Consider the following 26,919-nt stretch of genomic DNA (forward strand, 5'->3'; position numbering starts at 1 on the left):
TCACAGAAGGAGGCCATTCAGTCCATCGTGCCTGCGCCAACTCTTTGAAAGAGCTATCCAATTAGACCCGCTCCCCTTCCCTTTCCCCATAGCCCTGCAAAATTTTCCCCTTCAAGTATTTATCCAGTTCCCATTTGAATGTTATTATTGAATCTGTTTCCACCAACCTTTCAGGCAGTGCATTCCAGATCATGACAACTCGCTGCATAATAACATTCTCCTCATCTCACCTCTGTTTCCAATTACCTTAAATCTGTGTCCTCTGGTTACCATTCTTTCTGGCACTGGAAATAGTTTCTCCTTATTTATTCTATCAAAACCGTTCATGATTTTGAAGACCCCTGTTAAATCTCCCCTTAACCGTCTCTGCTCTAAGGAGAACAACCCCAGCTTCTCCAGTCTCTCCACCTCACTGCAATCCCTCATCCCTGGCACCATTCTAGTAAATCACCTCTGCACCCTCTCCAAGGCCTTGACATCCTTCCTAAAGTGTGGTGGGCAGAATTGTGTGATGGCCAGCTGGGGTCTAACCAGTGATTTATAAAGGTTCAGCATAAGTTCCTTGCTTTTGTACTCTATGCCTCTATTAATAAAGTCAACGATTCCGAATACGTTTTCGTTTACAATCTCTTCAACTTGTCCTGCCACCTTCAAAGATTTGTGTACGTATACCCTCAGGTCTCCCTGTTCCTGCACCCCCTTTAAAATTGCACCATTTATTTTAAAGAGCTGGCCAACGCACGATGGGCCGAATGGACTCCTGCGATTCCATGATTCCATGTTTTTGATTACACCTCTATGAAGCGCTTTGGGACATCGCCCAGAAGTGGGAGTCAGCAGTTCACTTTCTCCCTTAACACTTCCATCTGACCTGGGCTGGACTAAATAGATGTGTTCGTGGTGTAATGGTTATCATGTTGGCGTCACACGCGAAAAACTCCCGGTTTAATCCCGGGACAGAAACAATTTGCTGGAACTTGCTCCTCACAAACCTCCAGGCACGAGCTTTCTCTCGTGTAAATTGGGCTGCAATCCTTTCACATTCAACAACGGCTGCACCAGATTCCTCGTCTCATCACCACTGAACACTTTGAAGCAGACTCCAAAAATAAAGTGCGTAAAATGAGAAGGGATGAAAGTCAGAGAAGTTCGCGTCGTTTCGACATTTACTCGGCAAACTTGTTAGCATTTCGTTCAGTGTGAACCAGAAAGTTGTGGGTTTATTAATGGTAATTGAAAGAATCATCTAAGAGACTTGTATAATTTTGCGTAATTAAGTGAACTGTTTTGTAAAAACAAATGCGCTGACCGGGAATCAAACCCGGGCCATAGTGCTGAAAGCGCCGAATTCTAACCACTCGATAACCATAAACCCGACTTATACATTGTCAACAGATGGTTATAAATATATTGGGCTGCAGCCGTGTTAGATTGAAAATATATTTCTGATTTGTAAGATGTAAATGCATTTCATGACTGCTGCTTACAAATCTATTTAGATATATCTTTTAGTTATTCCTTTTTTGTGGGGTATATATTGTAAATGTATTTTCTGGATATTTATTTCTCTATGTCTTACTTTTCATTACACACAAATACATAACACAGATACACAGAGATATAATGATAACCACCAAGCAGTTACACCCAAATGTATTTATAAGTGTCACAGGTGCAATCATATATATTTATAACAAGATATATCATATTGTAAAAATAATCAAAATAAATTTATAAATGGCACACATAACTTAAACACTCAATTTATAAAGAAGCATGACATCCATTTATACACATCCATAGTTTAAATTTTCACACCGTCCTGTTAGCAGTCCTGAACAAAGTCCAAACACCGAAAGTCTCAGCGTTTTTTCAGATGCTGCCCTTCCTGTTATGTATTTTGAGCAGTTCCTTTCCTGTGATGTGATGATTCTGGGTGCCGGGTGTGTGTCATTGGATTTGCTGCAGTCATGCTGCCGCGGACAGGTGAAGGCTGCTTCTGAGGCTGCCTGATACCCGGTGGGAGTGGGCGGGATTTGGAAATCTGAAATAAATGAAATGGTGCATGAGAAACTTTCATAAAGGTAAATAACCCGATCGCTACCATCAGACCTCGTAGCGCAACGTTAGCGCGTCTGAATCTCAATCAGAAAGCTGCGTATTTAAATCACGGCGGGGGTCGCATTTGGTTTTAGCGCTGGTAGAATTCTGAATAATTCCGGAATTCATATTGCATTCCCTTTTTCACAATAAACAGAACCCTGCTCTGAATTCTGACTAGTTCCCCAGTGTCAGGGAGAGAAGCGTCTGATTCACTCATTTATTTATTGCACGAAACATACACAAACACACTTATGAATTCAAAATCAGCCTGCAGCTCCACACGCACAGAGATAAACGCAGTCAGATAGACAGGGAAAAACCGGGAAAAAGACAAACCGGTTTGTCACAGAATTGCCTGTACCTCCACGGTCGAATGTCAGGGCTTTTGTTGTTCGCTTTCGTTCCACACCCTGGAATTCAGGAGAATCTGGTACATGGTTTGTTGGATAAGGCACGGGCGCGATGGCCCGAATGGCCTGCTTCTGAGCTGTATCCTTCGAAGATTCTGAACTCAGCCCCTGGGAGGGGAGGCCGGTTCATGTGGAAAAAGATCCGGATGAGAATGATCTGATTCATAAAGGGGAGGGAAATTAGGGAGCTCCTTCGGAACATTAATTACTTGAAAATGAAGACATTTTCCAGAGTATCTTGTTTGGTTTTGATGAATGAAATGTTTGTAAAAAGGCATCCGTGGAGAAGGATTGTGAGCTTTTAGGACTAGAGGGGAAATGAGGAGATTTTTTTTTTCACACAGAGGGTTGTTCCGATCTGGTAGCCACTCCCTGAAAGGGTGGTGGAAGCAGCTTTCATAGGAACTTTCAAAAGGCAATTGGACAGGTACTTGAAGAGAACTGATTTGCAAGGTTACGGGGAAAAGGCTGGGTTTTTTGGACTAAATTGGACAGCTCTTTCAAAGAGTAGGCACGGCAACACGGCCGAATGGCCTCCTTCTGTGCTGTAATAGTCTATGATTCTGGTCCATGATTTTAGTGTGGGACAGGAGAGATGTTGTTTAAAGAGAAGTAAAAATGTCCCAATCAGAGCAGAGAGAGGTGACTGGTCAGTTCCCCTCTGCCCAGTATAAGTCAGCAGCGGTTACCAGTTCGCTTTACACGCGAACGGCCCTGCTTTCGATCCTGGGCGGACAATTTAAGTTGCAATTGCTGTTTACAATCTATATTAATGACTGAGATGAGGGGACCGAGTGCAATGTATCTAAGTTTGCTGATGATACAAAGGTCGGTTGGAAAGTAAGCCGTGAGGAGGACGCAAAGGGAGGTGGACAGGTTAAGTGATTGGGTAAGAAGGTGGCAGTTGGAGGATAAAGTGGGAAAATGTGAAATTGTCCACTTTGGTAGGAAGAATAGAAAAGCAGAATATTTTTTAAAAGGTGAGAGTCCAATAAATGTCGGTATTCAGAGGGAGTTTGGTGAACTTGCAAACAAATCACAGAAAGTTAACATGCAGGAACAGCAAGCAATTAGGAAGAAAAATGGTATGTTGGCCTTTTTGAAAGGAGGTTGGAGTATAAGAGTAAGGAAGTCTTGCTGCAATTAAATAGGGCTTTGGTGAGAACACACCTGGAGTACTTTGATGTCGTCTACATGGATTTTAGCAAGGCTTTTACAAGGTCCCAAATGACAGACTGGTCAAAAAAGCTGCGATTGCACTAGAGAGGGTACAGAGGAGATTTACGAGGAGGTTGCCATGGCTGGAGAATTTTGGCTGTGAGGAAAGATTGGATAGTCAGGGGTTGTTTTCTTTGGAACAGAGGAGGCTGAGTGGTGATTTAATTGAGGTGTACAAAATTATGAAGGGCCCAGACAGAGTGGAGGCGAAGGACCTATTTACCTTAGCAGGGAGGTTAATAACTTGGAGGCATAGATTTTAAATGATTGGTGGAAGGATTTAAGGGGAGCTGAGGAGAATTTTTTTCACCCAGAGGGTGGTAGGGGTCTGGAACTCACTGCCTGACTGGGTGGTCGAGGCAGAATCCCTCGTGACATTTAAAAAAATACTTGGATATGCACTTGAAGTGGCGTAACCTACAAGGTTAAAGACCGAGTGCTGGAAAGTGGCATTCGGCTGGGTAGCTCATTTCCGGCCGGTGCGGACAGGATGGGCCGAATGGCTTGCTTTTGTGCCGTAAGTTTGCTGTGATTCGACAAAATTGGCAATTCTTTTTTGTAACAGCATATTCCCAACCCAGGCCGCCGTGATGAAAACACCGAAGCCGAACGACGAGGCCAGCAGGGAAGGCATGTAAGAGTGTTAAATATATCCGGGAGTGTTTGTATTCGGTACAATTAATATTTCAGCTCCCAGTTACTGCAGATCAGGGATCAAAACCTGACATCAGCATCAGGACGCTCAGAATATATTCTTTTTATTCGTTCATGGGATGTGGGCGTCGCTGCCGAGGCCGGCATTTATTGCCCATCCCAAAAAGCCCTTGAGAAGGTGGTGGTGAGCCGGCTTTTTAAACCGCTGCAGTCAGTGTGGCGAAGGATCTCCCACAGTGCAACTAACTAACAGACAAAGCACCGGTGGGCGCGCCGGTTGCAGGAGAGCTGGTTGGCGGTGATATCGACGCTTTGAGCGAGACCAGACCGTTTCCATGTTTCCACAAACAATGTCCCATCATTTATTTCTGGAAAAGTAACACTGATAGTGGTCAATTGCATTTCTGTGGCTGCAAAATGAAACTTTGGGTAGGTGACACGCTGCTTTAGTGTATCTTGCAAAAAAAATGTCCAGACGGTCTCTGTGGCGCAATCGTTTAGCGCGTTCGGCTGTAAACCGAAAGGTTGGTGGTTCGAGCCCACCCAGGGACGAAAATTGCACCTTTTTCGTCCCACTTTCGGATTCATTGCCTCATTCTGATCGCCCTGAAGCCGGTGCCAAGTTTTGATTCCTGATCTGCAGTAACTGGGAGCACTTGAAATGGCTCCGATCTCTTCATCTCATTTCAAGTTTTCTAATGTGTGATTTGGCTGCAAGAAAACACTCTGTGAACAATGTCATCTGAGCATGCCTGATTCGCCATAATTTACACTGCCGTCGGATATCAGCAACATGCAAAAAAAACAGTGAAATGTTTGTGTGGGCGCGATGCTCTGGGATTCCCTGCCTGACCATCCCCACCGATCCTTCTCTGCAGCCTTCCGAAATACAGCGCAGGAAATGTATCCCTGTGAAATGAGCTCCTGGACAGTAATACGGAAATTAGTTTGGCTGAGGGGTTATATCCCTAACACGAGGTTGGCGGTGTCAGGTTTCCGTAGTGTTGTGGTTATCACGTTTACCTCACACGCGAAAAATCACCGGTTCGAAACTGGGCGGAAATATTTTGAAACCTTGTCCCCATTAAAAATGATTAAATATTAAACGATTCACATCATTGATTCAATGTGAACAAAGTCCATGTCTCCATGCCCTGTTAATGCAGTCCGCTGAGAGCAGGCGATGAATGCCAGCGTGATATTGGGGGTGAAGGCTGCTTCCAATACTGTCTCATTCCCGGTGGGATCTGGCGGAGATTTGATAAGACTCATCCATTCAACCAAGATATGAAACGGTGTTTGAGAAACATTGAAAAATATAATAACATCCAGGATCCTGTCTTCAGAGTGCGTGGCGCAAAGGTCTGACTCCGGATTAAAAGGCTGGTGAACTTGCTTCTGCTTTCTGAAATGTACTTGTCCATCCTTCAGAGGTCATGGGAAATATGTTTTTTGCCTTTCGAAAAAAGACGCGAAAGTTAGAGACATGTTTTGTTTTAAGCACGGCTGGTGAAATGGCCGGACTATCATAAATTCGGAGTCGCCTTTGAAACATTTAAAGGCGACTACCTAAAAATCACTCAGTGCAAATTTAAAATCACGGTTCCTATTTATTTCGGTCTGAAAGAAATAACGATAAACATGTCAGTCAGTGCCCGCGGTGAGACGGTGATGAACTTGTTTGCTGCGAAGTTCACCGCTGGGCTAAAGTTGACGCCGTTTAAAGGACGCGAACCCACTCAATGTAAAGGATGAGCTCATAACCAACAGGTCCCGTCAACGTCAAACACCTCCTTTCTTGTTCAATAGAGGGAGCAGAGGCGTGTCCATCATCAGACACCAGCAACTTTAAGAAATGGAACAGATAAAGGCACAGACGCAAGTTCCAAATCTTTTCAATGTAAAGTTATTTCACTTTATTTGAAGTGCCATGAGGCTAAAAACGGGTCCCAGATGATTTGCGTTCACTCGTGACTTGTTTTCCAGTGTTGGTCCGTCAGGTTTGCAATTGAATTTGTATTGGATATTGAAGATATTTCAGGATGATTGCACAACATACCATGTGTAAAGCAACCATCTTGATAACTTCAATCATCACACACTCTGCATCGACGCTGCAGAGGCCCCAGCACCCCTTTCAATATTGTTTTTCTTAACTCACAGTTTTCAAAAGGGAATTGGATAAACGCTTGGATGGAAACATTTTCAGGGCTATGGGGAAACAGCAGGCGAGTGGGACTAACTGGACAGCTCGTTCAGAGAGCTGGCACTGGCACGATGGGCCGAATGGCGCTATCTTATTCTATGATTCCATTAATGGATCAATTTCCGCCTTTCACTGAGCCTCCCTAAATGGAGCGCAGTAATCGTGTCCCTGTGAAATAAGCTCCTGAACAGTAATACGGAAATTAGCGTGGCTGAGCGGTTTGAAACTCTGGTTCGGCTCCTATCTGGAAAATTCCTCTCTAAGATTGATTAGTTTATCAATTATCTCCCCCTTTTCGATCTTAAATGTCTTTACATATTTTTTTGATTTATTCTTCTACTGTCATGCCCACAATACGAGTCTCCCTGGTAAATACTGAAGCAAAGTGATTATTTAATATTTCTGCCATTTCGCTGTCATTGCCTGTGAGTTTGTCGTGTGTATCCCTTAGTGGCCCTATTCCTATCCTAAACTATCTTTGGCTGTTGATGTGTCGAGAATACTTTGCTTTTTTTGATATTCCTTTTTGCCTTTATAATAGTTCTTTAGACTTCTTTCCCAGTCTTTTCACATTCCCATCTCTCCTTTATTGTCCAGTGTGGGCCTTTTTCTTCAGTTTCAATTTTGCCCTTGTTTCTTTATTCATCCCTGGTGTGTCATTTCTGGCTGGTTTGTTGTTGCTTTTTAGTGGGATATATTTCTCCTGGACTCCATTGATCACCGTTTTAAATGTTTCCCACTGCTGTTCTATTTCTTTGTCCAGGTCATTAATATGTCAAACATTTCACCGTTTGAAACTTCTCAAGTCACATTTCCATCACAAAGCCAGTTGCTTTTGTGGGAGGAGCAAATCAACTTGGTCGAAAAATCAGCTGCAACCCAATCCACAAATAAAATATTTTCAGGTCTTCGTAAAAATAAGCAATGTCAGAAGTGGGATTCGAACCCACGCCTCCAGAAGAGACTGCGACCTGAACGCAGCGCCTTCGACCGCTCGGCCATCCTGACTGCAACTTTAAGGTTTCATTCTGCATCAATTCTGCACCGTTGGCCAGTGAACGCAACATAAAAGTTTAAAATTATACTCGCCCAACGTGGGGCTCGAACCCACGACCCTGAGATTAAGAGTCTCATGCTCTACCGACTGAGCTAGCCGGACCTGCTGATTCGCAACCGCCTTATCTATTATTGCAGCAAGCAGGAGAAAGACTCCATTTCAAATTATTGGAATCAATTCTAAGGGACAGGATCAACTGTCACTTCGAAAGGCACGGACCAATCAAGGACAGTCAGCATGGATTTGTTAAGGGGAAGTTGTGTCTGACGAACCTGATTGAATTTTTCGAGGAGGTGATAAGAAGGATCGATGAGGGTAGCGCAATTGATGTCGTCTGCATGGATTTTAGCAAAGCTTTTGAAAAGTTCCCACATGGCAGATTGGTCAAAAAAGGAAAGGACCATGGGATCCAAGGGAATGTGGCTTGTTGGATCCAAAATTAGATCAGTGGCAGGAAGGAAAGTGTAATGGTCGACGGGTGTTTTTGTGGCTGGAAGGCTGTTTCCAGTGGGGTGCCGCAGGGCTCGGTATTTGGTCTTTTGCCTTTTGTGCTCCACTTTAACGATTTGGACCGAAACTTAGGGGACATGATTAAGAAATTTGCGGGTGACACAAAAATAGGCCGTGTGGTTGATAGCGAGGAGGAAAGCTGCAGACTGTGGGGGTTCAGGCAATTTTCTGATAACAAGGCACTCAATCCATCTCTGAACGAATTTTGAACGAATACGTGTGTTTGACCCAGCACAGGCACGATGGGCCGAATGATCTCCTCTTGTGGACTAACATAATACGATGATACTAAGTGTTATCAGTCGGAAAAGCAACACATTCCAAATAAGAGCAGAGAGAGGAAACTCGTCTAACTGCATAACAGCACGGTGAGATATTGTATTTGAGAAGGATGAGGAGGGATAGTTTATCATGGTGGTAGTCACATGGAGTATCATTTGTGAATTTGATAAGGACCATTTCATGCTGCGACTGGGGCGGAAACCTAATTGGAGAGATTCAACCCGGGCGCGGCTCCATCGTGCGCGGTGAGACGGAGGGGGGCGAGGGGAAGTGTCAGAGCTGGGGCTCACCGGTGGAAGCAGCATAAAAGTTTAAAACGGTACTCGCCCAACGTGGGGCTCAAACCCACTACCCTGAGCGTTTTTAAAGAAAAGGTGAAGCAGCCACTGTCTGAATCTCTTGCTGTCCTTGAAAGAACACAATCCAAGTACGAGCAGAGAGAGGACACCATTCAGTTGCCCATTGTGTTGAGCTAAATGCCATCGGTTTCTGTAGTGTAGCGGTTATTAGATATATTTTACACGCGAAAAGTCCCCGGTTCGATCCCGGGCGGAAGCATTATTTTGGAACTTGGTCTCCATAAACATCCAGGTTGATTTTCTTCTCCTGCCAAAAAGGGGGACAGTGGCTGCTCCCTTATTCTTTGTAAGCTGCATCTTTTACTTCATTAAGCAGATAACTTTGAGTGATAGAAAACTGATCCTCAGTGACGCTCATTTTAAATTTTATTCCCTTTTACTCCAAAAGGGTATATTGGCCTTGGAAGGAGCGCAGCCCAGATTTACCAGAATGTTAGCAGGGCTCGAAGGGTTAAATTATGAGGAGCGGTTGCATACTTGTATTCCCTGGAATATAGAAGGCTTTTTAGGATTTTGAAAGGGAGATAGACAAACCCTTTCCGCTGGTGAGGGAGTCTAAGACAATATCACAATATCACAAAAGCTGTTTTACGAGTGAAAACAGCCCAACGCATCACTGTGAGTGTCAGAGACGAGTCTCAAGGTGCCGCGTCCTGTACAGTGAATGTCAAAACTTTTAAAAGTTGCAGAAAGTGTTAGGGATTCAGATACACAAACCTTTAATGTGAATGAGATTCTGTCAGAAGTTGCAGCCTTCCCTATTTCTCTTGCCCTTTGCGAGAAACCTGTTCCGGTTTAAATTCACAAACTGGATGAGTTGGTGATCACGGTACAGCAGACTCAGCGGTCCCGGGTGAGAGAGAGAGAAATCAGCCCGGGCGCGGCCACAATGTGCGCGGTGACACTGCACGGGATGTCGGGGGGAGTCAGAGCTTGGGTTCACCCCTGAAAGCAACATAAAAAGGTTAAATGAGAATCCGCCCAACATGAGGCTTGAGTTTACGCCCCTCAGACTTAGAGTTTCACACTCTATCGACTGAGCTAACCGGGCTTGAAAAGCTTCGTCGCTCTTGTCTATCATTGCAGTAAACTCGCCCCTGGGTATGCATGTGCAGCAGTCCCAACATTACGACCATATCATTGGCTGTGTTTATCTCTGTGTGTGTGTCCACCTTCAGGTTGATTTTGAACGAATACGAGTGTTTGTCTTCTGTTTGTAACATTAAATAAAAGAGGGCATCAGACACTTCCCTCCCTGACACTGGGGAACCAGTGAGACAGTCCTGTTATTGTGAAAACGCAAATGAAACATTAATTGCGGAATTATATGAACTCTTATCAGCGCCAGAAGTAGATTTACAATATATACACCCCAATAAATAAATAAATAATACAGATTAATGTAAATACATTTGCAACTAACAGAGTCACGAAACCATAAATATTATTTGTACGGAATGCAAACACTCCCAGATATATTTAGAAACTTTCCACCCCTTTCCTGGTGGTCTAGTGGTTAGGATTCGGCGCTTTCACCGCCACGGCCCGGGTTCGATTCCCGGTCAGGGAATTTGCTCTTGCAAAAAACACGAGCCACTTTTGCAGAATCATCGCAAATTGACGGCACAGAAGGAGGCCATTCGGCCCATCGCGTCCGGGCCGGCCGAAAATGAGCCACCCAGCCTCATCCCACTTTCCAGCAATCGGTCCGTCGTCTTGCAGGTTACACCACTTCAGGTGCAAATCCAAGTATTTTTTTAAAAAATGTAACGAGGGATTCTGCCTATACCACCCTTTCAGGCAGTGAGTTCCAGACCCCAAACACCCTCTGGGTGAAAAAATTCTCCTCAGCTCCCCTCTAATCCTTCTACCAATCACTTTAAATCTATGCCCCCTGGTTATTGACCTCCCTGCTATGGTAAATAGGTCCTTCCCATCCATTCTATCCAGGCCCTTCATAATTTTGTACACCTCAATTAAATCACTCCTCAGATTCCTCTGTTCCAAAGAAAACAACCCCATCCTCTCCAATCTTTCCTCACAGCCAAAAATCTCCAGCCCTGGCAACCTCCTCGTAAATCTCCTCTGTACCCTCTCTAGTGCAATCACATCTTTTTTGACCAGTCTGCCAATTGGGACCTTGTCAAAAGCCTTGCTAAAATCCAAGTAGACTACATCAAAGTACTCCAGGTGTGTTCTCACCAAAGCCCTATTTAATTGCAGCAAGACTTCCTTACTCTTATACTCCAACCTCCTTGCAAAAAGGCCAACATACCATTTTTCTTCCTAATAGCTTACTGTACCTGTATGTTAACTTTCTGTGATTTGTTTACAAGTACACCCAACTTCCTTTGAATATCAACATTTATTGGACTCTCACCTGATAAAAACTATTCTGCTTTTCTATTCTTCCTACCAAAGTGGACAATTTCACATTTTCCCACCTTATACTCCAACTGCCACCTTCTTACCCAATCAATTAACCTGTCCACCTCCCTTTGCGTCCTCCTCACGGCTTACTTTCCCACCTACCTTTGTATCATCAGCAAACTTGGATACATTACACTCGGTCCCCTCATCCATGTCATTAATATAGAATGTAAACAGCAATTGCAACATAAATTGTCCGCCCAGGATCGAAAGCAGGGCCGTTCGCGTGTAAAGCGATCTGGTAACCACTACACCACAAAAAACCGCTGGTGACTTATACTGGACAGAGGGGAACCGACCAGTCACCTCTCTCTGCTCTGATTGGGACAGTTTTACCTCTCTTTAAACAACATCTCTCCTGTCCCACACTTAAATCATGGAATTGAATCATAGAATATTACAGCACAGAAGGAGGCCATTCGGCCGTGTTGCCCTGCCTACTCTTTGAAAGAGCTGTCCAATTTAGTCCAAAAAACCCAGCCTTTTCCCCATAACCTTGCAAATCAGTCCTCTTCAAGTACCTGTCCAATTGCCTTTTGAAAGTTCCTATGAAAGCTGCTTCCACCACCCTTTCAGGGAGTGGCCACCAGATCGGAACAACCCTCTGTATGAAAAAAATCTCCTCATTTCCCCTCTAGTCCTAAAAGCTCTCAATCCTTCTCCACGGATGCCTTTTTACGAACATTTAATTCATCAAAAACCACACAAGTTACACCGGAGAAAGTCTTCATTTTCAAGTAATGAACGTTCCGAAGGAGCTCCCTAATTTCCCTCCCCTAACATTATGAATCAGATCATTCTCGTCCGGATCCTGTTCCACATGAACCGGCCACGCCCACCCCCGTCAGGAAATAGCCATTCTGATTCTGTGACTGTGGCCAGCTTTGTTCGGGCAGTTGGTTTGACAGGGACCTCACACCATACCCTCCTCCCGTGTTTTCTTCCACATCCGCAGATTGGGGCCGGGCCTGGACTGATTTTTTTTCTCTGTCTCACCCGGGGCCGCTGAGTTTCCTGCTCAGATCACAAACCAGCTCTCCTACACCCGATCAACAATTCACCCAGTTTGTAAATTGAAACCGGAGCAAGTACCTCGTCAGAGGGCAAGAGATGTCGGGGAGGCAGCAACCTCTGACTAAATCTCAGGCTCATCAGAGAGGTTTGTGTCTCTGAACCCCGAATAACCTTCTGCTCCTTTTATAGTTTTGATCATTGCGCACGAGGCGGCACTGACAGAATCGTCTCTTGCACTGACAGTCAAGCAAGCAGAGGGTTCACTTGCAAAAGCAGCGTCAAAGTTTAAAACAGAATTTGCCCAACGTGGAGCTCGAACCGACGACCACAAGATTAAGAGTCTTATGCTCCACCGACTGAGCTAGCCGGGCCCACTAAAATCTCTCCATTTGGTCTGTTATTGCAGTGAGGCAGCTGCTGGCTCCCCCCGAGGGGCTGAGTTTCGAATCGGAGAAGGAGACAGCTCAGAAGCAGGCCATTCGGGCCATCGCGCCCGTGCCTTGTCCTACAAACCATGTACCAGATTCTCCTGAATTCCAAGGTGTGGAACGAAAGCGAACAACAAAAGCCCTTACATTCGACCGTGGAGGTACAGGCAATTCTCTGAGAAACCGGTTTGTCTATTTCCCGGTGTTTGCCTGTCTCTCTGGCTGTGTTTATCTCTGTGCGTGTGGAGCTGCAGGCTGATTTTGAATTAATAAGTGCGTTTGTGTATGTTTCTTGCAATAAATAAATGAGGGAATCAGACGCTTCTCTCCCTGACACTGGGGAACTAGTGAGGCAGAATTCAGAGCAGGGTTCTGTTTATTGTGAAAAAGGGATCTCAATATGTATTATTCAGTCTCTTACCAGCGCGAAGAACAAGTGCGACCCAGACGTGATTTAAACACTGAGCTATCTCATCTGGAGTCAGTACGCGCTACCATTGCGCCACGAAGTGAGATAGTAGAGAGTTGGGTTTTACCTTTATGAACGTTTCTCATTTACTGTTTCATTTATTTCAGATTCCCAAATCCCCGCCCACTCCCACAGGGTGTCAGGCAGCCTCAGAAGCAGCCTTCACCTGTCTGCGGCAGCTTGTCTGCAGCAAACCCAATGGCACACACCCGGCACCCAGAATCATCACATCACAGGAAAGGAACTGCTCAAAATGCAGAAGAGGACGGGCAGCATCTGAAAAAACGCGGAGACTTTCGGTGTGTGGAATTTGTTCAAGACTGCTCAGAAGACGGTGTTAAAATGTAAACTATGGATTTGTATCAATGGATGTCATGCTTCTTTATAAAGTGAGTGTTTATGTTCTGTGTGCCATTGAAAATTTATTTTGATTATTTTTAAAATATGATATATCTTGTCATAAATATGTATGATTGCATCTGTGACATTTATAAATACATTTGGGTGTAACTGTGTGGTGGTTATCATTATATCTCTGTGTATCTGTGTTATGTATTTGTGTGCAATGACAAATAAGACATAGAGGACTGAAGCCGATGGTTTCATTCTTCCCGTCGTTTAGCAGCAGGAAATTACTCGGCCATGCAGGCGACTTTTTTGTCTTCATTCATGGGATGTGGGTGTCAATGGCAAGGTCAGCATTTATTGCCCATCCCAAATAGCTCTTGAGAAGTTGCTGGGGAGCCTCCTTCATGAACTGCAGCTTTCATTGACTGTGTTATTGACATTTTCTGGATTTGCAGAAACTATTTCCGCTGGTTGCGAATTCTAGGACGAGTGGGCACAGTCCAAAAATTAAATCTGAGATAGATAGCTTTTTGCCAACCGAAGGTATTAAGGGATATGGGCCAAAGGCAGGTATATGCAGTTGGATCACAGATCAGCCATGATCTTATCAAATGGCGGAGTGGGCTCGAGGGGCTGAATGACATACTCCTGTTCCTATGTTACATTTCCCCATGTTACATTTCCCCAAGTGTCTGTTTTCTCCATAGTTTTCACAGAGGAAAAAAAAAACCTGCCCCAACATAATGCTCCCGCCCATGATCGAAACGGGGACTTTCTGCATATCAGGACAAGGTGATAACCGCTATACTACGGAAACCTCTGTTCTGATTAATAGACAGAAGTTCGAATGACTGCATTGATTCTCTTTCATAACTATTCAATTGATCGAAGTTGCACAAGTCACAAAAGAAAAATGTTCATTTCAAAGTTATTAAACTCCCAAATGTGACCTGCCTTGTTTGGACAGGGGTTGACCCAGACGTCACAGCCTCAACAAAGCATATTCTCAACATTTCCATTGGGAACAGGAGGAGGCCATTGAGCCCCTTGAACCTGTTCCGCCCTTCAATTAGATCATTGATGATCTGCACCTCAAATCTATTTACCCTCCTTTGCTCCCGATCCCTCGATACCCTCAGCCAACAAAACTCTATCGATCTCAGTCTTGAAAGCTTCAATTGCCCCCCAGCATCCACAGCCTTTTGGGGGACAGAGCTCCAAATTTCTATTGCCCTTTGTGTAAAAAAGTGCTTCCTGATTTCGAACCTGAGTTGCATGGTTCTAATTTTAAGCTTATGTACCCCTCGTTCTTGATTCCCCAGAGGAAATTGATTCTCTCTCTCTATTCTATCGAATCATTTAAACATGTTAAACATCTCGCTCAGACCGCCCCTCAATCTTCTTTACTCGAGGGAATACGGGCCTAGTCTATGCAGCCTGTCGTCATAATTTAAACTTTTTAGCCCCGATAACATTCTGGTCAATCTGCTCTGCACCCCCTCAAAGGTCAATCTATCCTTCCTGAGGTGCAGTGTCCAAAACTGAACGCAGTTACTCCAGACGCAGGCTAACCAGAGCTTTATATAACTGCAACATACATTCCACTTCTTTATATTCCAGCCCCCTGAGATAAAGGTGAACACTCCGTTAGTCTTTTAAATTATTTTTGGACCCGTCCGTTAGCTTTTACTGATTTATGTAAATGAGCCGTTAATTCTCTCTGCTTCTCCACAGTTCCGAGCTTCTTACCATTTGGAAAATACCCTGACCATAGGTCCAAAGTGGATTACCCCACATTGAACTCCATCTGCCATAGTTTTGCCCACTCACTTATTCTATCAATGTCCCTTTGTAACTTTCAACTCGCATCCACACTACTTACTGTACCACCTAACTTAGTGTCATCAGCAAACTTGGATATACGACTCTCTGTTCCTTCATCTCAGTCATTGATAAATATGGTGACAAGCTGAGACCCCAGTTACAGATCCCTGGGGGACACCACTAGTCACATCCTGCCAATTGGAGTATGGACCCATTATCCCGACTCTCTGTCTCCTATCTGCGAACCAATTCTCTCCCCATGTCAATAATTTGACTCAAGTTTCATGCGCTTTCATTTTTGCGAACAGTCTCTTGTGTGGAATCTTATCAAATGCCTGTCGGAATTCTATATTAATAATATCATAGGAACATAGGAACATAGGAACATACCCTTTGTGTATAGAAGTGTTTTCTAATCTCACTCCTGAAAGGTCTGGCCCCTCGTCCGAGAATCCCCAACCAGCGGAAATAGTTTCTCTCTATCCAGAAAATGTCAATGACACAGTCAATGAAAGGTGCAGTTCTCGAAGACGGCTCACCAGCACCTCCTCAAGAGCAATTAGGGATGGGCAATAAATGCTGATCTTGCCATTGACACCCACATCCCATGAATGAAGACAAAAAATGTCGCCTGCATGGCCGAGTAATTTCCTGCTGCTAAACGACGGGAAGAATGAAACCATCGGCTTCAGTCCTTTGAACGAACTGTATACACTTGCCGTCGAGCTCAATCCCCACTTGGTCCTCTGCCCCGAATATCCACTGCATCAGAAAATCCTCCATAACATAGAATCTCAGCATGGAAACATCATAGAAGGAGGCCATTCGGCCCATCGTGCATGTGCCAACTCTTTGATAGAGCTATCCAATTAGACCCACTCCCCTTCCCTTTCTCCATAGCCCTGCAAAATTTTCCCCATCAAGTTTTTACCCAGTTCCTCTTTGAATGTTATTATTGAATCTGTTTCCACCACCCTTTCAGGCAGCGCATTCCAGATCATGTCAACTCGCTGCGTGAAAACATTCTCCTCATCTCACCTCTGTTGCCAATTACCTTAAATCTATGTCCTCTGGTTACCATCCTTTCTGGCACTGGAAATAGTTTCTCCTGATTTATTCTATCAAAACCGTTCATGATTTTGAACACCTCTGTTAAATCTCCCCTTAACCGTCTCTGCTCAAAGGAGAACAACCCCAGCTTCTGCAGTCTCTCCACCTCACTGAAGTCCCTCATCCCTGGCACCATTCTAGTAAATCACCTCTGCACCCTCTCCAAGGCCTTGACATCCTTCCTAAAGTGTGGTGGGCAGAATTGTGTGGTCGCCAGCTGGGGCCTAAACAGTGATTTATAAAGGTTTAGCATAAGTTCCTTGCTTTTGTACTCTAGGCCTCTATTAATAAAGTCACCGATTCTGAATACTTTTTTTTTACAATCTATTCAACTTGTCCTGCCACCTTCAAAGATTTGTGTACGTATACCCCCAGTTCTCTCTGTTCCTGCACCCCCTTTAAAATTGCACCATTTAGTTTAAAGAGCTGGCACAGACACGATGGGCCGAATGGCCTTCTGTGATTCTATGATTCTATGTTTTTGATTACACCTCTTTGAAGCGCTTTGGGATATCCCCCAGAAGTGGGAGTCAGCAGTTCACTTTCTCCCTTAACACTTCCATCTGACCTGGGCTGGATTAAATAGATGTTTTCATGGTGTAATGGTTATCATGTTGGCCTCACACGAAAAACTCCCGGTTTAATCCCGGGTCAGAAACAATTTGCTGGAACTTGCTCCTCACAAACTTCCAGGCGCGAGCTTTGTCTCGTGTAAATTGGGCTGCAATCCTTTCAAATTCAACAACGGCTGCATCAGATTCCTGGTCTCATAACCACTGAAAACTTCGAAGCAGTCTCCTAAAATAAAGTGAGTAAAATGTGAAGGGAAGAAAGTCAGAAAAGTTAGCGTAGTTTCGACAGTCATTCATCAAACTTGTTAGCATTTCGTTCAGTGCGAAACAGAAAGTTGTGTGTTTATTAATGTTAATTAAGAGAATCATCTCAGAGACTTGAAACAGTTTCTCCTTATTTGCTCTATCAAAACCTTTCATAATTTTGAACACCTCTATCAAATCTCCCCTTAACCTTCTCTGCTCTAAGGGGATAATCCCAGCTTCTCCAATCTCGCCACATAACTGAAGTCCCTCCTCCCTGTTACCATTCTAGTAAATCTCCTCTGCACCCTCTCCAAGGCCTTGACATCTTTCGTACAGTGTGGTGCCCAGAATTGAACACAATACTCCAGCTGTAGCCTAACCAGTGTTTTATAAACGTTTTGCATAACTTTGTTGCTTTTGTACTTTATGCCTCTATTAATAAAGCCCATTTCACCAGGCTGTCTATGTCCTCCTGAAGTCTGATACTATCCACCACATTGTTTACGACATTCTCGAGTTTCGTGTCATCTGCAAACTTTGAAATTATACCCTGTATACCCAAGCCCAGGTCATTACAGTATGTATCAAAAATGAAAAGTTCTTGCAGTTTGACTTGTGTGAATTTAAGCCTAGTTTATATAACATCTTGTCATAATTTAACGCATTGCACCCTGGTAACAATCTGGTGAATCTGTGCTGCACTCCTTCCAAGGCCAATATATCCGTTCAGATTCAAAGGGTATAAACTTGAAATCAGCGTCACTGTGGATCAGTTTTCGCTCACTCAAAGTTATCTGTTGAGTGAAATAAAAGAAAGCGCTTTTAAAAAATAAGGAAGCAGCCACTATCGCCCCTTTTGACAAGCCTATTTTGTGGCACTTTATCAAAAGCCTTTTGAAAGGCCACAACCACAAAATCAACCACATTGCCCTCATCAGCCCTCTTGGTTAACTCATCACAAAACTCAATCACGATTTGCCTTTAACAAATCCACAGTGGCGTTCTATTATCAATCCACACTTGTCCAAGTGACTATTAATTTTGTCCCAGATTATCGTTTCTAAAAGCTTCCCACCACCGTGGTTAAACTGACTGGCCTGTAATTGCTGGGTTTATCCTTACACCCTTTTTTGATCAAGGGTGTAACATCTGCAATTCTCCAGTTCTCTGGCACCAAACCCTGTATCTAAGGAGGATTGAAAGATTATGGTCGGGACCTCTGCAATTTACACCCTTACTTCCCTCAGCAACCGAGGATGCATCCCATTCGGACCAGGTAACTTGAAGTACAGCCAGCCTTTCTAGTATCTCCTCTTTAGCAATTTTCACCCCATTCAGTATCTCAGCTACCTCCCCATTTACTGTGATTTCGGCAGCATTTTCTTCCTCGGTAAAGACAGATGCATAATACTCATTTCGTACCTCGGCCATGCTCTATGCCTTCATGCGTCGATCTCCTTTTTGGTCCCTATTCGGTCTTACCCCTCCTCTTACTACCCGTTTACTATTTATATGCCGATAGACGACTTTTAATGACTTGATGAAGGGATCGAGTGTAATGTATCCAAGTTTGCTGATGATACAAAGTTAGGTGGGAAAGTAAGCTGTGAGGAGGACACAAAGATTCTGCAAAGGGATATGGACAGTTTAAGTGTGTGGGCAAGAAGGTGGCAGATGGAGTATAATGTGGGGAAATGTGAGGTTATTCACTTTGGTCGGAAGAAAAGAAAAACAGAATATTTCTTAAATGGTGAGAAATTATGAAATGTTGATGTCCAGAGAAGCTTGAGTGCCCTGGAAACCTGAACTCCAGGTTGTGCTAACCTGGTATAAGCATCCAAAACCTGATGATGGAGAAAGGCTAAATAAACACGAAGACACGAAACAATCCTTGGTGGTTTCTGAGAGTCAGTAAAGTGGGATGGTTTACGACCATGAGTTAAGATCAGTGGTGCTTACGTACAGAACAATGCAGCCGAATCGTCTAAAGATAGGGCATGCTCCCTTCTCAAATGTTAGAGCTCTCAATAGGGGACAGTCAGAAGTCCATTGCCACAGGCAGTCCGCAAACGTCAGGTCCGATATACCTGGATTCGAAGACAGGTCAGGTTGTGTTGATTGCTTGTCATTAATGTAACCTGTAGACAGTTATATTAAAATAATAATACTGTTGAATGTAATGTTGAAGACTGCTGTCGTGCAACTCTGTTGTAAGTCAACCTATGAAACTTGCTATTTTGTAACCACTCGGGCTAAAATCAAGCGGAAGTTATTGTTGATGGATTAACAACCCATAGCTGCGAGAGTAACGGGAAAAATCCGCCAAGAAACATTCAATTTACATATAAACATCACACCCATAGTTTATATTTTCACACGTTCTTTTTTGTCGTTCTAACCAAAGTACAAACATTCGGAAGTCCACGTGTTTTTCAGAAGTTTCCACTCCTGTTATGTATTTTGAGCAGTTTCCTACATGTATAAACATCAGATCCATAGTTTATATTTTCACACGTTCTTTTTTGCAGTTCGAATCGAAGTCGAAACACCGAAAGTCTCAGTGTTTTTCAGAAGTTTCCCCTCCTGTTATGTATCTTGAGCAGTTTCCCACATCCTTTTCCTGTGATGTGATAATTCTGGGTGCAGGATGAATGTAATTGGATTTGCTGCAGTCCGCTGACAGTAGGCGATGGAAGCGAGCGCCATGCTGCCGCTGACAGGTGAAGGAGACTTCTGATGCTGCCTGACATCCGGTGGGAGTGGGCGGGGATTTGAAAGCCAACCCATTCCACCAATCTCGGATCTCTAAAGCGGTGCTTGACAAACATTGATAGAAACAAACACGCAGTGTTACATCCAGGCCTCGTGGCGCAACGGTAGCGCGTCTGACTTCAAATCAGAAGGTTGCGTGTTCAAATCACGTCGGGGTCACAGTTTTTTCCCTCAAGGCTGGTTTGTATAATTCTGCAATTCATGTTTTCTTTGCGTCTTCACAATTAACAGAACCCAACTCTGAAGTCTGCCACTGGCTCCCCAATGTCAGGGATGGAAGCACCTGATGCCCTCATTTATTTCATGCAACGAACAGAAGACAAACACACGTCTTCGTTCAAAAACCACCCTGCAGGTGGACACATCGTGAGATAAACACAGGGCAGAGATGCAGACAGTATCGGGAAACAGACAAGAGAAATAGATTGAGCGCTTCGTCATCAGAACTTTGTCTGAACCTCCACGGTCAATGAAAGGGCTTTTGTTGGTCGGTTTCCCATTGCACTGGAGAATTCAGGAGAACTTGGTCGATGATTGGTTCGGTTCCCTTGTCCACCACTGGCGGAAAAGGTTTGTCGATCCTACCCTACTAACTCCTTTCCAAAGCCAATATATCCTTCCAGATTAAAAGGGAATAAAACTTGAAGTGAGCGTCACTGTCGATCAGTTTTCTATCACTCAAAGTTATCTGTTTAATGAAGTAAAAGATACAGCTTGCAAAGAATAAGGGAGCAGCCACTGTCTCCCTTTTTGGCAAGAGAAGAAAATCGATCGGGATGTATTTGGAGACCAAATTCCAACATAACGTTTCTGCCCAGGATCGAGCCGGGAACTTCCCCGTTTTAAAACAAACCTGATAACCGCTACACTACGGAAACCGACAGCATTTTATTTAACACAACGGACAACTGAATGGTGTCCTCTCTCTGCTCGGACTTGGAATGTGTTGTTTCAAGTGCAGCGAGAGACACAGACAGTGGCTGCTCCCCCTTTTCTTTAAAAACTCTCAGAGTAGTGGGTTTGAGCCCCACGTTGGGCGAGTACCGTTTTAAACTTTTATACGGCTTCCACCGGTGAGCCCCAGCTCTGACATTTACATGCACCCCCCCTCCCCCCCGCCTCTTCCCTCTTTCCGCGCACGATGGGGCCGCACCCGGGCTGAATCTCTCCAATTAGGTTTCCGCCCCTGTCGCAGCATGAAATGGTCCTTATCAAAGTCACAAATGATACCCTATGTGACTACCACCATGATAAACAATCCCTCCTCTTCTTCACAAATACAATATCTCACCGTGTTGTTATGCTGTTAGACTGCTTTCCTCTCTCTGCTCTTATTTGGAATGTGTTGCTTTTCCGTCAGACAACACTTAGTATCATCGTATTATGTTAGTCCACAAAAGGAGATCATTCGGCCCATCGTGCCTGTGCCAGATCAAACCCACGTATTCGTTCGAAATTTTATCAGAGATAGATTGAGTGCTTTGTTATCAGAAAATTACGTGAACCCCCACAGTCTACAGCTTTCCTCCTCGCTATCAACCACACGGCCTATTTTTGGGTCACCCGCAAATTTCTTAATCATACACCCTATGTTTAAGTCCAAATCGTTAATGTATACCAGAAAAAGCAAAGGACCAAGTACCGTGGCCTGCGGCACCCCACTGGAAACAGCCTTCCAGCCACAAATACACCCGTCGACCATTACCCTTTGCTGCCTGCCACTGAGCCAATTTTGGATCCAACAAGCCACATTCCCTTGGATCCCACGGGCCTTTACTTTTTTGACCAATCTGCCATGTGGGAACTTTTCAAAAGCCTTGCTAAAATCCATGTAGACGACATCAATTGCGCTACCCTCATCGATCCTCCTTGTCACCTCCTCGAAAAATTCAATCAGGTTAGTCAGACACGACCTCCCCATAACAAATCCATGCTGACTGTCCTTGATTAGTCCGTGCCTTTCTAAGTGACAGTTTATCCTGTCCCTCAGAATTAATTCCAATAATTTGAAATGGAGTCTTTCTCCGGCTTGCTGCAATAACAGATAAGGCGGTTAGGAAAGCTTAGGCCCGGCTAGCTCAGTCGGTCGAGCATGAGACTCTTAATCTCAGGGTCTCTCCAAGGCGCTGATTTCTGCGACCGGCGGCCCTTGACGCGCATGCCCGCTGCGCCCCTTCGAATGGAGATAGACCGTATTCTACATTGCGCGGCATTCTGGGTAATGTCATCCGCCATTGTAAGCCCCTCTTGCTGATTATTCTGTGATGGGGTTTAGAAGGGCGAGGTTTATCCAATCAAAAGCAAAATAATGCGAATGCTGGAAATGTGAATTATAAAGAGAAAATGCTGGAAATCATCAGCAAGTGAGGCAGCATCCGTGGAGAAAGTCATCCTTAGGTTTCTGGTTGGAACTAGCGAGCGTGCTTTTGGAGGAAGCAGCAATGAGCTCAAGGCCGTTCTCTTAACTTTACAGGCAGCCGACTGATTAACATGTTGGTGCTGAGGGAGAGAAGGCCTCTTTTCATTTCGCAAACCTAAAAGCTTTTTGTGTCTGCCCGAACACTGCTGATTTGCTCGAGCATTTGCCTCTGCTCACCAGCAGGGAGTGCCTTTGAGTAACAAAACGTCAAACCGCACTCAAGGGCAATTAGGGATGGGCAATAAAGGCCGGCCTCGCCAGCGACGCCCACATCCCACGAACGAATAAATAAAAAAAAAACGCTTTCAGGACAAAAAGTCTTCTATCAGTCAAACAGGGCTCTGGCTGCTCCCTCAAGCGGGAAGCGGCTGTTCCTTCCCGGTAACCTCGTCTGCCTTCCGCAGGCTCGGGCTCTTCTCAGCATCATTCACCATTACTGTGGCTTCCCGTTCTGCTGTTGCTCACTTGCTGATGTACGATATCGCCGATTGGAGCAAAGTATTGATTGTATTCAGGGAGGGGCTAACCCAAGGCAAGATTTCTCTGCTGGTCATGGAGCTGCTTGGAGGCGAGTTCAAAGCAGCGACTGTGAAGGGCAGGGACCGAGTAAATCTCCGTCAGGCCCACGTGACTGCACGAGTCGGGGTGTTTAAAACGGTGAACAATCAAGAAACATAAGGATCTTTGCTGCTTCCCTTCGATCGCTCAGCTGGTAGAACAGAGGACTATAGTGGAAATCAATGGAGAATCACCCTTAGGTTGCTGGTTGAATTCCGTCTCCAAGTAGCGAATGTGATTTTGGAATAAGCAGCATTTTGATCAAGGCCGCTTCCTGTTGCTTCACGTTCTGCTGTTGCTCAATACCGTGGATTGGAGCAAAGTATTGAATATATTCAGGGAGGGGGCAATTCGTGGCGCTGCCTGGAGGCGAGTGTGAAGTGATTATTGTGAAGCATAATTTAGCGCCCGGAGTGAGCTGAAATGGTAGAACGCTCACTTAGCATGTGAGAAGCAATGGAATCGATCCTCGTATTCTCCACTCAATTATTTACCTCAGGTCATTGGCCCGAAACAAAAATGGTGCCAGTTTTCAGCAAATCCAGAACCCACATGAATCCTCAGCTTCGATAAAGAGAGGTCAATTCCAGGAAAACTTTTGGTGTGCTGCAGTGAGCAAAAGTTTTTGATTTTGTTGTTTCGCAAAGATGGAAAGATGAAGTGAGACATGGAAAAAAGCTTCACAGGTCCTGATATCTTTTCTGTGGATTGAACTCAGGATTTACAAAGTTAATAAATCTAATGCACTCCATGCTGTGTGAAGAGCGCACGAATGGTGGAGACTGCCAAGCAGCACTGCCAATTAGTTCAGTTTGCAAGCTATCTTAAGTCATAAAGTAATGGACTCGCTAAGTAGGGGAATTAGCTCAAATGGTAGAGCGCTCGCTTTGCATGCGAGAAGTAGCGGGATCGATGCCCGCATTCTCCACTCACTTTTTTACCTCAGGCAATTGTCCCGAAACAAAAATGGTGTCAGTTTTCAGCAAATCCAGAACGCACGTCAATCCTCAGCTTCGATAAATCGAGATCAATGAGCAGCAAATCTTTAGGTGTGCTGCAGTCAGCAAAAGATTTTGATTTTGGTGTTTAGCAAAGATGGAAAGATGAAGTGAGACATGGAAAAAAGCTTCACAAGTCCTGATATCTTTTCTGTGGATTGAACTCAGGATTTACAAAGTTAATAAAACTAATGCACTCCTTCCTGTGTGAAAAGCGCACGAACGGTGGAGACTGCCAGGCAGCATTACCAATAAGGTAAGTTGGCAAGCTATCTATAGTCATAAAGTAATGGACAGTTGGCAAAAACAATCCAGTCAGGGAGGAGTTGTCCACACAATCTTCTGATTTGTCATTAGACACGAAATCCAATGCTCCACTGGTCTCGGGTGTGCAGAGAAAGTAGCAGCTCATACTGCCACAGCGCTGCGGTCTGAGCAGGAAATGAGTCAGTCTCGGTCATGCACACGTGACTCCACGAGTCCCGGAGTGTCAAAAGGCGCACAGTGAATATTGACCAAAGAGAGCAATCTTGGCTGCTTCCCTTCGATCGTTCAGCTAGTACAGCGGAGGACTGCAATACAATTAACAGAGAAAAGTCATCCTTAGGTTTCTGGTTGGAACTAGCGAACGTGCTTTTGGAGTAAGCAGAAATTAGCTCAAGGCCGTTTTCTTTACTTTACAGACAGCCAAAAGCTTAACATGTTGGCGCTGAGGCACAGGAGACCTCCTTTCCTTTCTTAAACCTGAAAGCTTTTTGTGTCTGCCCGAAAACGGCTGTTTTGCTCGAGCACTTGCCTCTGCTCACCAGCAGGGCGTACCTTTGAATAACAACACGTCAAACCGCACTCACTTTCAGGCAAATCAGCCTTCCATCAGTCAGACAGACCGACAGACAGACAGAGCTCTCGCTGTTTCCTCAAGCTCGGGCTGCTGTTCTTTTCCGATGACCTCGTCTGCGTTCCGCAGGCTCGGGCTCTTCTCGGCATCATTCACGATTACTGTGCCTTCCCGTTTTGCGGTTGCTCACTTGCGAATACTCGATACCACGGATTGGAACAAAGCATTGAAAAATTTCAGGGAGGTGGCAATTCGTGGCGCTGTTTGGAGGCGGGTGTGAAGCTACTATTGTGAAGGGCAATTGGTCTCGCTAAGCAGGGGAATTAGCTCAAATGGTAGAGCGCTCGCTTTGCATGCGAGAAGTAGCCGGATCGATGCACGCATTCTCCACTCACTTTTTTACCTTGGGGAATTGTCCCGAAACAAAAATGGTGTCAGTTTTCAGCAAATCCAGAACCCACGTCAATCCTCAGCTTCGATAAATCGAGATCAATGAGCAGCAAATCTTTAGGTGTGCTGCAGTCAGCAAAAGGTTTTGATTTTGGTGTTTAGCAAAGATGGAAAGATGAAGTGAGACATGGAAAAAAGCTTCACAGGTCCGGATATCTTTTCTGTGGATTGAACTCAGGATTTAAAAAGTTAATAAAACGAATGCACTCCCTGCTGTGTGAAAAGCGCACGAACGGTGGAGACTGCCAGGCAGCATTACCAATAAGGTAAGTTTGCAAGCTATCTATAGTCATAAAGTAATGGACAGTTGGCAAAAACAATCCAGTCAGGTAGGAGTTGTCCAGACAATCTTCTGATTTGTCATTAGACACGAAATCCAATGCTCCACTGGTCTCGGGTGTGCAGAGAAAGTAGCAGCTCATACTGCCACAGCGCTGCGGTCTGAGCAGGAAATGAGTCAGTCTCGGTCATGCACACGTGACCCCACGAGTCCGGGAGTGTCAAAAGGCGCACAGTGAATATTGACCAAAGAGAGCAATCTTGGCTGCTTCCCTTCGATCGTTCAGCAAGTACAGCGGAGGACTGCAATACAATTAACAGAGAAAAGTCATCCTTAGGTTTCTGGTTGGAACTAGCGAACGTGCTTTTGGAGTAAGCAGAAATTAGCTCAAGGCCGTTTTCTTTACTTTACAGACAGCCAAAAGCTTAACATGTTGGCGCTGAGGCACAGGAGACCTCCTTTCCTTTCTTAAACCTGAAAGCTTTTTGTGTCTGCCCGAAAACGGCTGTTTTGCTCGAGCACTTGCCTCTGCTCACCAGCAGGGCGTACCTTTGAATAACAACACGTCAAACCGCACTCACTTTCAGGCAAATCAGCCTTCCATCAGTCAGACAGACCGACAGACAGACAGAGCTCTCGCTGTTTCCTCAAGCTCGGGCTGCTGTTCTTTTCCGATGACCTCGTCTGCGTTCCGCAGGCTCGGGCTCTTCTCGGCATCATTCACGATTACTGTGCCTTCCCGTTTTGCGGTTGCTCACTTGCGAATACTCGATACCACGGATTGGAACAAAGCATTGAAAAATTTCAGGGAGTTGGCATTCGTGGCGCTGTTTGGAGGCGGGTGTGAAGCGACTATTGTGAAGGGCAATTGGTCTCGCTAAGCAGGGGAATTAGCTCAAATGGTAGAGCGCTCGCTTAGCATGCGAGAAGTCGCGGGATCGACGCCCGCATTCTCCACTCACTTTTTTACCTTGGGGAATTGTCCAGCAACAAAAATGGTGTCAGTTTTCAGCAAATCCAGAACCCACGTCAATCCTCAGCTTCGATGAATAGAGGTCAAGGAGCAGTAAATCTTTTGGTGTGCTGCAGTCAGCAAAAGTTTTTGATTTTAGTGTTTAGCAAAGATGGAAAGATGAAGTGAGACATGGAAAAAAGCATCACAGGCCCTGATATCTTTTCTGTGGATTGAACTCAGGATTTACAAAGTTAATAAAACTAATATACTCCCTGCTGTGTGAAAAGCGCACGAACGGTGGAAACTGCCAGGCAGCACTGCCAATTAGGTTAGTTTGCAAGCTATCTAAAGTCATAAAGTGATGGACAGTTGGCAAAAAAAGAATCCAGTCAGCTCGGAGTTGTCCAGA

The 26,919-nt window shown here is 44.8% G+C and overlaps 6 non-coding genes across 6 annotated transcripts; 3 read left to right on the forward strand and 3 right to left on the reverse strand.

The window, feature by feature from the left end:
* The first annotated feature begins 4,863 nt into the window (after positions 1-4,863).
* trnay-gua (transfer RNA tyrosine (anticodon GUA)) lies at positions 4,864-4,937 on the forward strand. Its single transcript has one exon. It is a non-coding gene; the product is annotated as a tRNA-Tyr (tRNA).
* Positions 4,938-7,516: 2,579 nt separating this feature from the next.
* Positions 7,517-7,599, reverse strand: trnal-cag (transfer RNA leucine (anticodon CAG)). The gene has a single exon. It is a non-coding gene; the product is annotated as a tRNA-Leu (tRNA).
* Positions 7,600-7,677: 78 nt separating this feature from the next.
* Positions 7,678-7,750, reverse strand: trnak-cuu (transfer RNA lysine (anticodon CUU)). The gene has a single exon. It is a non-coding gene; the product is annotated as a tRNA-Lys (tRNA).
* A 2,547-nt stretch (positions 7,751-10,297) lies between these two features.
* trnae-uuc (transfer RNA glutamic acid (anticodon UUC)) lies at positions 10,298-10,369 on the forward strand. The gene has a single exon. It is a non-coding gene; the product is annotated as a tRNA-Glu (tRNA).
* Positions 10,370-12,541: 2,172 nt separating this feature from the next.
* trnak-cuu (transfer RNA lysine (anticodon CUU)) lies at positions 12,542-12,614 on the reverse strand. The gene has a single exon. It is a non-coding gene; the product is annotated as a tRNA-Lys (tRNA).
* Positions 12,615-26,439: 13,825 nt separating this feature from the next.
* Positions 26,440-26,512, forward strand: trnaa-agc (transfer RNA alanine (anticodon AGC)). The gene has a single exon. It is a non-coding gene; the product is annotated as a tRNA-Ala (tRNA).
* Positions 26,513-26,919: the final 407 nt, after the last annotated feature.

The sequence above is a fragment of the Heptranchias perlo genome, unplaced genomic scaffold (genome assembly GCF_035084215.1).
Source record: "Heptranchias perlo isolate sHepPer1 unplaced genomic scaffold, sHepPer1.hap1 HAP1_SCAFFOLD_47, whole genome shotgun sequence".
In the NCBI taxonomy this organism is placed as follows: Eukaryota; Metazoa; Chordata; class Chondrichthyes; order Hexanchiformes; family Hexanchidae; genus Heptranchias; species Heptranchias perlo.